We start from the raw sequence: 6,224 nt of genomic DNA, 5'->3' as shown, positions 1-6,224 counted from the left end.
GGCCAGCCAACGAGAGCGTACAGGTCACAATGGCGGGTAGTATATGGGGCTTTGGTGACAAACGGATGGCAGTGTGATAGACTGCATCCAATTTATTGAGTAGTGTATTGGAGGCTATTTTGTAAATGACATCGCCGAAGTAGAGGATCGGTAGGATGGCCAGTTTTATGAGGGTATTTTTGGCAGCATGAGTGAAGGATGCCTTGTTTTTGCAAAATAGGAAGCCAATTCTAGATTTAACTTTGGATTGGAGATGTTTGATGTGAGTTTGGAAGAAGAGTTTACAGTCTAACCAGACACCTAGGTATTTGTAGTTGTCCACATATTCTAAGTCAGAACCGTCCAGAGTAGTGATGTTGGACGGGCGGGCAGGTGCAGGCAGCGATCGGTTGAAAAGCATCAAATACATTTTTTATTTGTCACATACACATGGTTAGCTGATGTTAATGCGAGTGTAGCGAGTGTAGCGAAATGTAGCGAGTATAGCGAAACTAAGCATGCATTTAGTTTTACTTGTATTTAAGAGCAGTTGGAGGCCACGGAAGGAGAGTTGTATGGCATTGAAGCTAGTCTGGAGGGTTGTTAACACAGTTTCCAAAGAAGGGCCAGAAGTATACAGAATGGTGTCGTCTGCGTAGAGGTGGATCAGAGACTCACCAGCAGCAAGAGCAACATCATTGATGTATACAGAGAAGAGATTCGGCCCAAGAATCGAACCCTATAGAGACTGCCAGAGACCCGGACAACAGGCCCTCCTATATAAGGTCCCACAATTGACAGTGCATGTCAGAGCAAATGCCAAGCCATGAGGTCGAAGGAATTGTCCGTAGAGCTCAGAGACAGGATTGTGTCGAGGCACAGATCTGGGGAAGGATACCAAAAACTTTCTGCAGCATTGAAGGTCTCCAAGGAAACAATGGCCTATATCATTCTTAAATGGAAGAAGTTTGGAAACACCATGCCTCTTCCTAGAGCTGGCTGACTACCCAAACTGAACAATCGGTGGAGAAGGTCCTTGGTCAGGGAGGTAACCAAGAACCCGAAGGTTACTCTGACAGAGCTCCAGAGTTCCTCTGTGTAGATGGGAGAAACTTCCAGATGGACAACCAGCTCTGCAGCACTCCACCAATCAGATGGAATCCATTCCTCAGTAAAAAGCACATGATAGCCCGCTTGGAGTTTGCCAAAAGGCACCTAAAGGACTCTCAGACCATGAGAAACAAGATGCCAAGATGCCTGAATGCCAAGTGCCACGTCTGGAGGAAACCTGGCACCATCCCTATGGTGAAGCATGGTGGTGGTAGCATCGTTCTGTGGGGATGTTTTTCAGCGGCAAGAACTGGGAGACGAGTCAGGATCGGGCAAAAAAGTATTTAGTCAGCCACCAATTCTGCAAGTTCTCCCACTTAAAAAGATGAGAGAGGCCTGTAATTTTAATCATAGGTACACTTCAACTATGACAGACAAAATGAGTAAAAAAAATCCAGAAAATCACATTGTAGGATTTTTAATGAATTTATTTGCAAATTATGGTGGAAAATAAGTATTTGGTCACCTACAAACACGCAAGACTTCTGGCTCTCACAGACCTGTAACTTCTTCTTTAAGAGGCTCCTCTGTCCTCCACTCGTTACCTGTATTAATGGCACCTGTTTGAACTTGTTATCAGTATAAAAGACACCTGTCCACAACCTCAAACAGTCACACTCCAAACTCCACTATGGCCAAGACCAAAGAGCTGTCAAAGGACACCAGAAACAAAATTGTAGACCTGCACCAGGCTGGGAAGACTGAATCTGCAATAAGTAAGCAGCTTGGTTTGAAGAAATCAACTGTGGGGGAATTGTTAGGAAATGGAAGACATACAAGACCACTGATAATCTCCCTCGATCTGGGGCTCCACGCAAAATGATGCTGCCACCACCATGTTTGACAGTGGGGATGGTGTGTTCAGCTGTGTTGCTTTTACGCCAAACATAACGTTTTGCATTGTTGCCAAAAAGTTCAATTTTGGTTTCATCTGACCAGAGCACCTTCTTCCACATGTTTGGTGTGTCTCCCAGGTGGCTTGTGGCAAACTTTAACCGACACTTTTTATGGATATCTTTAAGAAATGGCTTTCTTCTTGCCACTCTTCCATAAAGGACAGATTTGTGCAATATACGACTGATTGTTGTCCTATGGACAGTCTCCCACCTCAGCTGTAGATCTCTGCAGTTCATCCAGAGTGATCATGGGCCTCTTGGCTGCATCTCTGATCAGTCTTCTCCTTGTATGAGCTGAAAGTTTAGAGGGACGGCCAGGTCTTGGTAGATTTGCACTGGTCTGATACTAATTCCATTTCAATATTATCGCTTGCACAGTGCTCCTTGGGATGTTTAAAGCTTGGGAAATATTTTTGCATCCAAATCCGGCTTTAAACTTCTTCACAACAGTATCTCGGACCTGCCTGGTGTGTTCCTTGTTCTTCATGATGCTCTCTGCGCTTTTAACGGACCTCTGAGACTATCACAGTGCAGGTGCATTTATACGGAGACTTGATTACACACAGGTGGATTGTATTTATCATCATTAGTCATTTAGGTCAACATTGGATCATTCAGAGATCCTCACTGAACTTCTGGAGAGAGTTTGCTGCACTGAAAGTAAAGGGGCTGAATAATTTTTCACGCCCAATCTTTCAGTTTTTGCTTTGTTAAAAAAGTTTGAAATATCCAATAAATGTCGTTCCACTTCATGATTGTGTCCCACTTGTTGTTGATTCTTCACAAAAAAATACAGTTTTATATCTTTATGTTTGAAGCCTGAAATGTGGCAAAAGGTCGCAAAGTTCAAGGGGGCCGAATACTTTCGCAAGGCACTGTATATAGTACCAGTCAAAAGTTTGGACACACCTACTCATTCAAGGTTCTATTTATTTTTTCACTATTCACTATTATTCTACAATGTAGATAATAGTACAAATAACAAAAAACCCTTGAATAAGCAGGTGTGTCCAAACTTTTGACTGGTACTGTATATTATTTTCGTACCGTATGAAATGCTATTTGAGGCATTTCCGCTGATTATACATATGGTACTGTAGAGGCTTGAATTTTGTGATTCTTATGCTAGAAAATGCCTGAATATTATTCAGTCAACAGAGACACAGATGCATGTTAGCTCTCACATTTTTAAACGTTTTTTTTTTTTTACAAAAAGATACATTTGTGGTTAGATAAACTTGGATTTTTCAGCAGGGACATATGCAGGATGTTACCTTCCACAGCAAAGCCTTCGCACCAGATCAAAACTCCAAACCTACAACTCAATTTTGACCAAAATTAGCTGGAGAGATTACTGCTACAAGGGTTTCATTTTTCCAAGCTTTAAGGAGGGTGCTCTAGCAAGCAAACAGCAGAGACCTGATGACACCATCCAACCTGGAGCTGAGCTGCCAGACTTGCAAGGACAGACCAGAGACAACTTCAATTAGCACTGAGGTGTGAAGTAGAAGGTGTCGAGGCCTTTGGGCCCAACAAGTGGCAGGAGTCTTTGAAGCCCCCTCCTGCTGTTCAAAGACTGGCGTTGTCTACAAGAAATTCACCTCCAGAAATAAAAGCTTCTCCCAAGTTGGTGTGACACCTACTTCCGTTGCCTGCTGCACTGTTGCTTGGATTCCACCTGCGATCTGTTCACCGTCTGCTTTGGCCTGTCTCACCCTGTCTGGTACAGGTACTCCCACCACACTCCCCCCTCTCTCCCGAGCTTTCGCTCACCTCCAGCACACACGCACTGTTAGGGCGTGACTCTGAACTTACAACGGCTAGCCCCAAGTCGTTTTTTTTTTCTTGTGCATTTTGCTATTTGCCTCATGACTGCTGCATGCTTTGTTGATTACAGCCTTTCTTCACCCAACCGTGGGACAGACTATGTTTGTTCCCACACTCGGGACTGTGACTCCCTATTGGTTACACAGACTTTTGGCCTCGCATTCTATTCTAACCACCTCTCGCTGGCTTTGTATTCATGTTACCTGATGAAATTTCTGTACAATATGATCTTGTTACCATCTGATGCACATTCAGATGTCATAAGTCAGCACTGCAGAGCTCTCCCTGTCCTATGCAGTGCCTTGATTGTATTACTGTTGATGATATCTGGAAATGTGCATGTGCACACACTCTGGCCGATCTACTGGTGCTAGCTCCAATTCTGACTTGTGCTCTTATATCTGCTTCATTGATTTCTGCTCTTGTAAAAGCCTGGGTTTTCTGCACGTTAACACTAGAAGCTTATTACCTAAAATGGATCAATTGGAAGTGTGGGTTCACAGCTCCAATCCAGATGTGTTGGTCATTAGATGTGGTTAAGGAAGAGTGTTTTGAATACTGACGTTAACCTTTCTAGTTGTAACCTTTTTCGGCAAGACAGATCTTCCAAAGGTGGGGAAGTGGCAATCTTTACCAAGGTTCACCTTCAGTGCTTGGTTGTCTCCACCAAGTATGTCCCCAACAATTAGATTTGCTGGTTTTTAGCATTAAACTTTCAAATAGCTCTTTGTTGACTGTTGCTGGGTGCGATTGTCCTCCACCAGCACCGGCCTGTACCCTACCTGCCCTAAGCTCTCTCCTGGCCCCTTACACTGAGTCTGAATTTGTCCTGCTAGGTGACCTAAACTGGGACATGCATAAACCACCTGACCAAGTCCTAAAGCAATGGGACTCCCTAAATGTTTCTCTGATTATTACCAATCCCACAAGGTATGACTCCAAACACCCAGAAAAGGCTGCTCTCCTTGATGTTATCCTCACAAATAATCCTGATAGGTTTCAGTCTGGTGTTTTCTGTAATGACCCTAGTGCAGTGGTTCTTATTCCTGGTTCTGGGGACCCAAAAGGGTAACATTTTTGTTTTTGCCCTAGCACTACACACCTGATTTAAATCCTCAAAGCCTTTTGATGAGTTGATATTTGGAATTGGTCCAAAACAATATTGTGCACCCCTTTGGGTCCCTAACTATGACAGACAAAATGAGTAAAAAAAATCCAGAAAATCACATTGTAGGATTTTTAATGAATTTATTTGCAAATTATGGTGGAAAATAAGTATTTGGTCACCTACAAACACGCAAGACTTCTGGCTCTCACAGACCTGTAACTTCTTCTTTAAGAGGCTCCTCTGTCCTCCACTCGTTACCTGTATTAATGGCACCTGTTTGAACTTGTTATCAGTATAAAAGACACCTGTCCACAACCTCAAACAGTCACACTCCAAACTCCACTATGGCCAAGACCAAAGAGCTGTCAAAGGACACCAGAAACAAAATTGTAGACCTGCACCAGGCTGGGAAGACTGAATCTGCAATAAGTAAGCAGCTTGGTTTGAAGAAATCAACTGTGGGGGAATTGTTAGGAAATGGAAGACATACAAGACCACTGATAATCTCCCTCGATCTGGGGCTCCACGCAAAATGATGCTGCCACCACCATGTTTGACAGTGGGGATGGTGTGTTCAGCTGTGTTGCTTTTACGCCAAAAATAACGTTTTGCATTGTTGCCAAAAAGTTCAATTTTGGTTTCATCTGACCAGAGCACCTTCTTCCACATGTTTGGTGTGTCTCCCAGGTGGCTTGTGGCAAACTTTAACCGACACTTTTTATGGATATCTTTAAGAAATGGCTTTCTTCTTGCCACTCTTCCATAAAGGACAGATTTGTGCAATATACGACTGATTGTTGTCCTATGAACAGTCTCCCACCTCAGCTGTAGATCTCTGCAGTTCATCCAGAGTGATCATGGGCCTCTTGGCTGCATCTCTGATCAGTCTTCTCCTTGTATGAGCTGAAAGTTTAGAGGGACGGCCAGGTCTTGGTAGATTTGCACTGGTCTGATACTAATTCCATTTCAATATTATCGCTTGCACAGTGCTCCTTGGGATGTTTAAAGCTTGGGAAATATTTTTGCATCCAAATCCGGCTTTAAACTTCTTCACAACAGTATCTCGGACCTGCCTGGTGTGTTCCTTGTTCTTCATGATGCTCTCTGCGCTTTTAACGGACCTCTGAGACTATCACAGTGCAGGTGCATTTATACGGAGACTTGATTACACACAGGTGGATTGTATTTATCATCATTAGTCATTTAGGTCAACATTGGATCATTCAGAGATCCTCACTGAACTTCTGGAGAGAGTTTGCTGCACTGAAAGTAAAGGGGCTGAATAATTTTTCACGCCCAATCTT

The sequence above is a fragment of the Oncorhynchus clarkii genome, chromosome 2 (assembly GCF_045791955.1).
Source record: "Oncorhynchus clarkii lewisi isolate Uvic-CL-2024 chromosome 2, UVic_Ocla_1.0, whole genome shotgun sequence".
NCBI classification, from domain to species: Eukaryota; Metazoa; Chordata; class Actinopteri; order Salmoniformes; family Salmonidae; genus Oncorhynchus; species Oncorhynchus clarkii.
This window is presented reverse-complemented; position numbering follows the sequence as displayed.